The sequence below is a fragment of the Patella vulgata genome, chromosome 6 (assembly GCF_932274485.2).
Source record: "Patella vulgata chromosome 6, xgPatVulg1.2, whole genome shotgun sequence".
NCBI lineage: Eukaryota > Metazoa > Mollusca > Gastropoda > Patellidae > Patella > Patella vulgata.
Window position 1 is genome coordinate 13,617,605 of NC_065884.2, and position 12,387 is coordinate 13,629,991.

The 12,387-nt window shown below is 35.9% G+C and overlaps 1 protein-coding gene across 3 annotated transcripts in view; it reads left to right on the forward strand.

Annotated features, from left to right (window-relative positions):
* LOC126825711 (uncharacterized) overlaps positions 1–3,529 on the forward strand; it is a 30,090-nt gene extending 26,561 nt beyond the window's left edge. For all 3 annotated transcript variants that reach the window (XR_007682141.2, XR_007682142.2, XR_007682145.2), the window contains exon 3: positions 1,605–3,529. The gene's annotated coding sequence lies outside the window, so the exon portion shown is untranslated. The remainder of the gene's footprint in view (positions 1–1,604) is intronic.
* The last annotated feature ends 8,858 nt before the right edge of the window (positions 3,530–12,387 follow it).

A 12,387-nucleotide genomic window follows, 5' to 3' on the forward strand; every position in this document is an offset into this window, starting at 1 on the left:
GTGCACATCTGATTAGTATACTCCTCAAAAAAAAAAAATAGGGGGTATTCAGAAACAATACAAAACTGCGGAAATGCACTGCTGTTGTTATTAGAGGTAACCAGTCACCCGATTAGATTTTATTACATACTTCGAGAAGGTATTTGTTGAGTAATAAAACCTTCTAGTAGTTTATCGAGGGCTGGCCGTCCTTACCGCACGGTACAAATAAAACCTTCTAGTAGTTTATCGAGGTTCGGGTGTTTCCGGAGTTAGTATTCCCCTAAATACTCATTTGTATAAAGCGGCCATTTTGGTATGAGTTCTGGCTTGTTCTGGAATTTGTTGCTTCTAGTGGTGATAATATTTGTACCGTGCGGTAAGGACGGCCATCCCTCGATAAACTACTAGAAGGTTTTATTACTCAACAAATACCTTCTCGAAGTATGTAATAAAATCTAATCAGGTGAACCAGTTGCCTACACATGAACATAAACAGTTCATACGGGCGGCTTATCTGACGGCCCCATTTCACTTGCAAAGAGATACATCGTCAAAAGTGAAATTGGACGTTTTTGATTTTTGCCTTAATAATGCCTTTATAATTGCTCCACTAATCCTCAGACATTCAGCAATTCGCCGTGGCATGCTCCTAATCAACCGTCCAATCACGAGTTGGGGCAATCTGACTCTTGCAGTGCCACGGCCGATTCTTGCAGTGTTGTCAGTTGACGTGGACGAACGCGTCTCCCGATCAAATTACACGTAAAACACTAAAGCAAAGATACGCTAAACAGTAAATCTTATGTAAGAACCGATAGGCAAGCAAAAATGGATATATAAACCAGCACGCGATAGTTTTCACCAACCCTTCCTTGAAGTGTCAAATTTGACAATGAACCCTTCCCACGTGTATGACGCTATTGCGTGTCGCATGTGCAGCTCAGTGGTTCTGTTGGGGCGATAAGTTCTTCATCTGTGAACATACTCTCAAAGCATGTCAAATGTCCATGATTATTTATCATATCGCAACCTGCATAGGTATTTGCATTTCAATATCCCTTACTTTTTTAAGAGTATATTACATCAGTAAAACTAAAGCGCAGAACATGTATTTCGTATGTCATATATGTTAAATCTCAGTTTCTGTGTTTAAGCCAAGTTACCTCCACTTACCCCAGATACAAGTCAAATAGACACTAGAGACCATGTGTCATTCAGAAATGTTCGAGTCCAGGCGGACGGATACCCCCCCCCCCCCCCCACAACAACACCACCAAACACCTTGTCGAGTTGCTTGTCCCTGGGACCTGTCTCGGGCTCTGCTGGCGTTTACATTATTGCAACGATATCCAATAATTACTACCAGAGTTATGGCCTTTGATCACTTTGAAAAATCTTGTCAATGCTCTGGAGACCAAAATTATCAACCGTTTCATACGAGGTTGTTTCATATAATGATAAAATTTCTTTTAGAAATCGAATAATTACATTTACATTTCATCAGAAATAAATAATGAAAATCTCAAACCGATACAATAACCATAGAAATATTTCTATGACGATAACAATAGGGGTTGGGTGTCTTCCTTAATTTGATCTTTCATTTATTTGCTTTTTTTCAGAACTATTATCGAAGTTGGAAAGTTTAAGGAATATTAGTCATCTATACATATAAAAAGAAAGAAAAAAACAATAAAAATGTATTGTTTTATTCAAAATACAGGGTGTTTTGTGTAATTAAAGGTGTTTTGGATTGTTTGAGATAAATCTATGGACCCTTGTTAGACTGCCTAGACGCTAAGCAACCACAGCTTTATTATACTAAATGATTTAAGCGGGATTTAGTAACTGTATGAGAATAACATACTGCACAATTATATGGAATACATGTTACTTGAAGGATTTATTTCAGCGACGTTTCGACGAGGGTTCTCCCGTCTTTATCAAGCAAAGAATGACAACCATAGTACAATGAAGATAAAATATGGAGCAAATACAAACATTAATATACAATCAGAGATGGACATTTAGAAACCATCAAAGGGGGTGGGAGCCATAAGGGTTGGGTAACAATGAACTATGTACAAAGAAAACATGATAATAGAGACAGCTAGATTGGGAGACCATAAACATTGTAGAGAAGTCAATAGGTACTGAGCTTAGCTGCAATCCATCGTGAGTTTTGGGAGAATCAAGAAGAACCCCCCCCCCCTCTCAACCACACGCACACACTTCGTTCTACCACCCTGCGCGCCTTTGGTCAATTTCCTGCCCAGTTTTGCAAACTGGGACATGCATCTCCCTCACGAATAGAAACAAATTAAAGTGAGTTTTCGACAAAATTGAGCAATGACAGATTTTCAAGACAATTGTGTGTGTAAGAAAAGCTTATGACAGTGTCATTTATACATCTAGGCCAGATGTCCCTAGATCTTAAGGTCCTGGGTTTCAGTCTGCCAAGCCTATAGGTAAATCCGACACTGCTTTGATGACTAACATGAAATTACTACATGTACTTTAAAAATTATTTTCACATCACTTCGTTCGGCTGATCATTTATAAATATAAACATAAAGGGTGTCAGTATTATTTATAAATTTCCTTCTATATCTTATCTTGGCTCTACCTTTTTCCATCACAATGTAAATGTGCAAATTTTTGTACAACTGAGTCATAAAGTAAATTAAGAATAACATCCTGTATTTATAAAAACGTGAAAAGTAAATGAAAATGAAATAAAATGGGGTTTAACGTCCTACGGTTCTGCTCCTAACCTGGGCTAATGAAGACGGGCATACGCCATACAGTGTGCTATGAGGGAAATTTTGCCCGGGCAGCGGCACTATGGCCGACTCTTATATCGAATGCCAACTGCAAAGGGATATTTTACGTGCATGCCAATGTGTACAAGGGAGAACCACGCCGGAAAATCTGGATGAACTTCCTCGGCCAATGCAGGGATCGAACCGAGATTGGCCGAGAAAGTTCATCCAGGGTAATCCTATATCTGTAGTTACCAAGCTTAAATGAGTAAGCATATTTTCTAGGTCGTTAAGCCCCGTCTTTATTATAATGTGAATGGTTAACCCCGATTATATTTCAGTTCAGTTCAGTTCAGTCTGCTCGGCTGTCTTTCATTTCTTATCTCTTAGGTATAATTGAAATATTGACAAGTGGCGTAATACCAACCAACAGAGAAGAACTACAGCTTACAATGGCCAACTTGTATTGGGTAAAATTTATAAAACCACAGACAAGATAGAGTTACACACAGGACACTTTGGACTGACTCGGATGTTCAAGTTACTGATCAATCTGTAATGGGTTGTTTTAGCACTTGCACCTACTTGTCTCTGCCTGTTGCATCTCATAATAAGGGCCCTCGCAAGCGTATGTGACGCCCCCACCCCACCCCACCCCTGCATACTGGGACTGCTTTGTTCAGTGCCCGCGCCCGGTTGACTTTTTAGGATTAAAGAATTTTAAAATATAATTCTTTATATTTTTAACTTTTAAACTAAATAACTGTTATATTTTTATGTTTATTTGCCCTTCAACCCTCCATTTGATCCAATAACCCTACAATATATCTTGGAAAAATTATAATTCTACCCTCTCTATTTGCTAAAATATGAACTGGTTTACACAGGTTTAGGGGAAGTGAATGCTGGTGACTTGCTATGTCAGCCTTTGAATATTTCTGGTACGCACTTAGATAATTTGCCGCCCCCATGTAGTGTCGACACCGAGGATTACCAATTATTGAAATAAAATTAAAACCATACATTAGTCCCGAAATGACCTAGTTTGTGTCGAATGGACGTTAAATCCCATTTCTCTCTCTCTCTTTCCCACCCACCCGCCCCCCTATGTGAGGGCCCTGCTCAAATGACAACATTTCGAGTGAGTAAAGTTTAATTCCTCACACGTCTATTCGTAGGTCGCAGCAAATAATAGCTTTTCGCGAGATATTATACAAACATATATTGGTAAATTTTGATTGTACTCTTTTATTTAATTTTTGAGCTAGCTCTAATAGTTTCGTTCATTTTCTACCCTTCAAATTCATGAGTGCGGCAAGATAATCTCATTACAACAATCTGGTGAGTTTAGGAAATATACTTTTGCTAGCCCTAAATACGGAGCAAAATTGCGTCCACCTATGATTTGCTATCCAGCATAGGATTAGACAACTACCCCTATGATTTGCTATCTAGCATAGGATTAGACAACTACCCCTATGATTTGCTATCTAGCATAGGATTAGACAACTACCCCTATGATTTGCTATCCAGCATAGGATTAGACAACTACCCCTATGATTTGCTATCTAGCATAGGATTAGACAACTACCCCTATGATTTGCTACCTAGCATAGGATTAGACAACTACCCCTATGATTTGCTATCTAGCATAGGATTAGACAACTACCCCTATGATTTGCTATCTAGCATAGGATTAGACAACTACTCCTATGATTTGAGCACTAGCCAAACTACACAAAAATCACAAGGTTAAACCCCATTTCACTTTATTTCAGTTAAGTTCGTTCCGCCCGACTGTCTTTCATCTATATATATATTTGTGACTGTCGTCTGTCTGTCTGTCTGTCTTTTCGGGGTTGGCGGCTACACTAGGTCTGCCCCGAGTCTGAAATTTGGGCTATAGGGGTAGCTCGGACCGGGGAGTAACCACTGATCTATATAATAACTGGATAGCTCATTGGCTGAGATGTGTGAAGTCACCGGAAGTACCAATTCCGCCACGTTACCACTCTCAAAACATTGGTTTCAACCGCTGACGTAGTTGTATTTACCTCAAGGTAAAATTCGATAATTAATACCGTTAGTTGTTCTTAAAATAATCATAATTTTTCAAAATTAATTACAAGTTATCCTGAATGAAATGTGCGACAGTTTATGAAAATAAAATAAACTAAAACGTGAAAATCACCGTTTACGTGGGCATGCCTTGGTCTTTCTTTTCATTCATAATCATAATCATAAATATGATCGCATGGATGGTAAATAGACGTAAATCAGTCCTATTATTTTAATGAAACTTTTCACATCATAGAGGAAGGAAGGAGAAATGAATTCATGGGTGAAAAGAAAAGCAAATAAAAACAGATCGACTTTATAGATTAAGCATTAAGGCCAAACATGCAGCTATTTATAGGCCTACCATGAGGCTAACTACAACAGTCCTATTTATGTATTTTAATATAGTTCTTCAAGTTTTCTTTTCTTTTTTTTTATATATATATTTATTTATTTGCTATTGACTTTGATTTAAAGAAAAAAGAAATTGGACACATATTTAGGCCTATATAATAGCCTTTTTAAAAAAATAATCACTACATCCTGGTCTTTTTTCCTCTAGAATTAACTGTAAAATTACAGAATAGTAAAGAAGACAATGAGTTAAGGCTTAGCCTATAATAATATAGTCTTGTATGTATTTTTAAAGAATAAATTTGGACAGTGAATAAAGAGTGAATATACATAATTGTAAAGTATGAGAAGAAAATGGGATATAAGCAGGACTATGCAATGAGTAAGGGTCTTTTAAGAAGAAAATAGGATATAGGCCTAAGCTATGGAAGGTTTTTTTTTTATCATACAATTACCTAATGTGTCTTTAAACTTTTCAAAAAATATAAGAGAATACAAAATAGCAGCAAAAATATAAAAAAAAACAAAAAGAAAAATAATCTTTCTTGTTACATGCATGTACATGTATATGTTGATTATATTTCGTTCATTTTAATTTATTTCCCTTTTGTTTGTTTAAACATCAGTGAAAAAGAAGTAATAAAAGAAGCTAGACACATATCATATAGACCTATAATTCTTTTATTATGTGAATAGCCTATATTTTTTTAAATAAAGACTTTTTAATTACAGATTATTCTGTCCAAAATACCAAAGAAATAACTAACTGGACATCAAATCTTAGTTTTTCCCCCTCTAAAATTGACTGTGAAATTACAAAAAAGTAAAGACGAAAATGGTATATAATGTAGGCCTATATATTTGTGAAAAAATAAATTTTGACAATTTTTATGGGATATAGGCTCATAAAATATAGTTATATAATGTAATCCTATATTTTATTACAAATCAATTTGTGCTTTTATTCTCCCTGAAATTACCATTGAAAAACAGCATTGTAAATAGTAAAGAAGAAAATGTGATATAGGCCTATAATATAAGTAGTTATTTGTTTTAAAAAATAGGATATAGGCCAATACTATAAGTATTTTTTAAAAAAAAAAAAAAAATATGATATAGGCCTATAATATAAGTAATTTTTTTAAAATAAAAATGGTTATAGGCCTATGCAATGACAGGTGTTTATTAATATAAAGACCCCACAATACAAATAACTTATATATATAAGCCTATATATCTTTGAACTTTTCTAAAAATTACTAGAAATCGGACGCAAATATAGGCCTATATGTGAATAGCATTTTTTAAAAAATAAATAAATAGAAACTCTAAAATTACAGATTATACTGACCACAAGACGAAAGAAAAAAAACTAACTGGACAATACATCAAGAGTTTTTTTTCCTCTAAAATTAACTGTGAAAGTAAAAGAAAAGTAAAAGAAGAAAATGGTGTAAGGCCTATATATTCCTAAAGAATAAATTTGGGCTGTTTTGTATTTAATTAACATTGAAATACAGAATTTTAAATTGTAAAGAAGAATATGGGATACAGGCTTGTAAAATATAGTTATGTATATTTTTAAAAAAAGATGAATTTGTGCTATTTTCTTTGAAATTAACACTGAAAACACAGAATTGTCAATTGTAAAGGAGATAATGTAAGTAGTGTTTTTAAATAATATGATATACACTGTTAAAATTTTTATGTATTTTTACCTCGTTTTAACTGGCAGAAATATTGCCATCGTTATAACTGTATTTTAACATTGCATGTTATTTCACAGTCTGTAATGTAAATTTACCTCTAGCGATTATACATCCAAGGTAAAATTACATATCTGTAAATGGAGTATATGTAAAATTACCATGATGTTAATTTACATAAATTTGTACAATAACATTTAAAACAAAAAAATAATGGGTATTTTGATAGAGTTTATGTAATAATATCTCATAAATGATGTAGAATTACATATTATGTAATTTGCCAAGATAACATTATTCAAAGGAATGTGTTTGTCTCCGCTTGGCTAATTAGTCCTAGGTTAGATCCTGGCGAACACAGAAAGTTTTGCGGAACTTCCAGCCGAGCATGTAAAACAACATTCGATAATGTAAAGAAAATAAGTGAAATGGGGTTTAATGTGCTACTGTTCTGCTCCTTATAATGGAAAGAGTAGGTGGCATGAACAGTCCAAGCAAAATGCCGCACCCAACTCAATGTATGGCACATGCATTCAGATTTTGAATAACCTATTTCTCTAAAATGGACTAAACTGACTGACAGAACAGTAAATATTTTGTATAATATTCGATATGTGATCAAACGGGGGATAACCTATGTGACCACTTTTTGAAGGTAAATTTACAATTTTCTGTAAAAATAATATTTCCAGCGGCATTACTGTTAATATACAGCCCACGTGATGTAAACTGACATATGGTTGTATTATTACATTAAATTTGATGTAATCTTACATAAGCCTTGTATTCATATGCATCGACATTGTTTTAAATGTAAGTTAACAAACCATGTGATTTGACAAATCATGTACTGTATTTTTACTATACTTATAACTGTAAATATACATATAATTTTAACAGTGTAGGGCTATAACATTAGTAGGGTTTTTTAAAGAGGAAAATATGATAAAGGACCATGCAGTGAAATGTTTTTATTAAACAATATACAGTTTCCATAATTACAGTAGACTATGAAGAAAATATACGACCCCCCCCCCCCCTGAAAAAATTAACTTCTATATCTTTAAACTTTTCTAAAATTACTAGAAAAAAATACAACTTGGGCATTTAATGTAAATCTTTTTATATATACATAGACTCTAGAATTACAGACTATGAAGATAATAATATTATATAATACCACATAAAATGAACTTTTCTATATATCTTGACCCTTTTTTTCTGTAAAATACTGAATAGTAAGAAAAGAAAATGGGTTATTTATATAAAGATCATGTAATGTAAACAAGAAAGTAGAATATAGGTTTAAATGTATGTATGTATGTATAAAAAAAAAAGCTATAAAATTACATATTAGGATAAAGAAGAGCACACAAAAAAATTAGCTGAACAGTATTTAAATTTGAATATTGTAATATGCCATTGCAAAGACAAATTGGTAGTGTAAATACTGCTTATACTTTTATTATTTTATCATTGACCCTATGCAATTTTGGTATTCTTAAATATTTGAAATATAGTAGAAAATTCTGGACGAATACAACTGGCTGATTTCCAAACATTTTTAAAATCCAAAATCAAAACTATAATTAAAAAAACAAGGGGTGGCATCTTGCAGTTACATTTTCTTTTTCGTCAGATGATTTTATATTTTCCAAACAATGACTGATTTAGTATGAATTATTAATAGTAATGGTAATGGTACAAAAGCCCATGCCTTACTCTATAATTTAGTATTTATTATTTTCAATTGTATATAGAAATTGATAAATTCAACGTTATAATCTGATTTACGGCAAACTGTATGGTTCGCCTCAAAACATTTTATGGCCTTAAGCCGATATATTATAATGAGAATGTGCACTTTTAACTATTTTAAGAATAAAATCAATGTTGTAGCCTTGTGAATTTATTTTATATAAAAACGCCAACAATGTTTTAGACACAATATAATGTTCTGTTGTTAATGTTTTCGTCGAATTTGCTTGCAAACAAAGCGCATACTGATAGTGGAAATAAGAGACTATAAGTGCTTCTGGGTGTAGCAAGATGGCGGACGGTGGCTTCAAGCTACGTCATTTGTTGATTGCGTCATGAGCTATCCAGTTATTATATAGATCAGTGGGAGTAACATAGGCCAGGTGGCGTTAGTCTTCCACTTCCGGTTTCGGAGTTATGACCCCCGAGCGAAGCCGGGTATCCTGCTAGTTTCTTATATTACTGTCAGGTCATTGACCAAGGCCCACGATAAGACGGGCCTGGCACCTAAACACAAACCCCTCAAAGATGACATCTACCAAACTAGCAGGATAGTGGAGTAAGGGGGAGTTACGATCAGACGAACTCGGCACCTAAACACTATTCTGCAAATAAAACTGATACCAAGCCCAAAGAGTGGGATAGTGGAGTAAGGGGAGGCCACGACAAGACGGGCCTGGCACCTAAACACTAACCCCAAACGATGACATCTACCAATCCAGAAGCAGGCGAAATCATCTACCAAACGATATGTTTTATATTAAATAAAGGGAAGAACTTCCCACTAAACCAAATCCATGGCCTAATGCCAAATGGAAAGATTGCAAAATCATATTCTAAAAACAGGAATCAGCTTCGGCTCTCCTATGTCTTGTCTGCGATATCACTTATGTGGAAGCAGACGTTAAACACCAAGAACTACTACTACTACTACTACCAAGGCCCACACAAGTACGTGCGTGTCGAAGGCGCGTCACTCGCGCGCCTTTGTCCGAGGGGTCTGGGGGCCCGGGGGCGTTCTCCACCCATGAAAATTTTGAAAATTGACAACCGCAAACCCATTTTCCAAGCATTTCAAACCAAAGCAGAAGAAGGCAATTTTTTTATTTCCTGATCGATTTTAGGCATATCCCGCCAAATTCCGCAACTGCTCTAAACTGAAAACTAACATCAATGGAATTCTTCATTTCATCATAATGTTTTGACGCATTTTTGATCAGCGTTAGACCAAATAAACCAGTTTTTCTTACCCAAAAAGTAAAAAATTCATAAAACGTCCACCATGACACTTTTTTGCCTGGTCTCCAGGCAGAAATCGAAAGTGAAACTGAAAGTGAAATCCAAACCCGGAAGTGATTACTATTTCGCGAAAAACTCAAAACTGGAATGTTTTTGGCGATCATTTCGGCGATAATGACTTATGAAGAACTAAGTAGAGGTTAAAAGATGAATTACACGGTTCTCGGTATAACGAGGTCAAACTCATGAAGTTATTTCCTTGTAATACACTTCTTTTTCTGTGTTGTTTGTCAGTCATTTTTTTCCTATCTTTTTTCTCCTGTCCTCTCCTTCCTTCTCTCTTTTCTTTCCTTCCCCTCTCCTTTCTTTCTCTTTTTTCTTTATAGGCTTAGGCCCACTTTTTAATGAGCTTAGGCCCACCTGTCACGGACAGGTGGACAGTTGGGCCCAGTCCGGCACTGCTTATATTATCTCTTATTTCTAGAGAAGAACTTACAATGACCGGCTTTAGAGTTTTTACGTATTTTGGTCCTATTATGCAAGATCTTTTTCGACGTTCCAAAGCAAACGTACGGTGCTAAGACCACCAAAAGATAAAGTTTAAATGTTCCTATTATTAATTAGAACAGGTTTCGCTTTAGTTTTTATATTTTACATGTAATTGACATTTATTGCTTTAAATCGTCCTACGTTTCGCTTTAGTTTTTATATACTCTTCAAAAAAAGTAGGGGATATTCAGAAACAATGCAAAACTGCGGTAATGCGCTACTGTTTTTATTAGCGGTAGCCAGTGTATGTTAATAACAGGCCAATTACCTACACATGAACATAAACAGTTCATATGGGCGGCTTATCTGACGGCCCCATTTCACTCGCAAAGAGATACACCGTCAAAAGTGAAAATTGACGTTTTTGATTTTTGTCTTAATAATGAGTAATTGCTCCACCAATCCTCAGATATTCAGCAATTCGTCGTGGTATGCTCCTAATCAACCGTCCAATCACGATTTGGGGCAATCTGACTCACTCCTCTTGCACTTGCAGTGCCACGGCCAATTCTTGCAGTGTTGTCAGTTGACGTTGACGTCGACGAACGCGTCTCCCGGTCAAATTAAACGTAACACACTAAATCAAAGATACGCTAAACAGTAAATCTTATGCAAGAACCGATAGGAAAGCAAACATGGATAGATAAACCAGCACGCGGCAGTTTTCATCAACCCTTCCATGAAGTGTCAGATTTGACAATGAACCAACCCTTCCCACGTGTATGGCGCTATTGGGTGTCGCGTGCGCAGCTCAGTGGTTCTGTTGGGGCGATAAGTTCTTCATCTGTGAACATACTCTCAAAGCATGTCAAATGTCCATGACTATTTATCATATCACAACCTGCATAGGTATTTGCATTTCAATATCCCCTACTTTACATTATATTTTTACAGTGCAAAAACGAAACGGGAGATCCACGGTGGCTAGGTGGCTCGCTAGCCTGGAGGTCGGGTGTTCGATTCCTGCATTTGCCGAAAGTTCATCGGGATTATCCGACGTGGTTTCCCGTTGTCAGTGGTTCAGGACGGAGGGTCTGACAAGGACAGCTGTCTATTTATTCGGATGAGACGAAAAACCGAGATCCCGTGTAAACATTGGCATGCACGTAAAAGATCCCTTTGCAGTTGGAATTCGATATTAGAGTCGGCCATAGTGCCGCTGCCCGGGCAAAATTTCCTTCATAGAACAAAGGTGAATTTAGCAAGATTACATTTTTATTGAAAGAGTGGTTACTTTCGATCATTTTCAGCATGTTTTCGTGATGCAAGAATGGCTGCGCATTCACTTACAGTGTAATTGACCACATTTGACCTTTGACCCCGAATATCTCGAAAACGCCCCAGTGGCGGACTGATTACGGCACGGCAACGTATTCTACGCCAAATTTTACTATAGAAAAGTTGGGTCTGGTTTTGTGCCCATTTCAGCATGTTTTCATGATACAAGAATGGCTACCCATTCACTTTCAATGTAAATGACCACATTTGACCTTTGACCCCGAATTCTCGAAAATGCCCAAACGGCAGACTGATTACCACTCGGAAACCGTATTCTACGCCAAATTTACTATAGAAAAGTTAGATCTGGTTTTGTGTCCATTTGACGGACACCCCCCCCCCTCCCGCCGACACTGAGCCCCCGGTCTATTTGCACTCTTCGCGTATTTCGCCGAACATAACTGATTAGAAATTACAGTACAAACAGAAACGATTGAATGTAAATCAGTTTATATTACATTCATATTACATTATTATATGCGTTGCGGCCAATTTGTGTCCATTTCTAGGTGCCAAAGAATAGTGATTTAGCTCCTTTAACGTCAGCGAAAAATACAGTTTAAAATTTGGTTCTAAATTCGGCACAACAACCACTGACACGACACATACGCCACTTATTCTTGATCTTCGTGAAATGGATGATAAATCTGCGCAAAATAAATTAACGACAATAACCGAAATTCTGGCCGATTTCGGCGAAA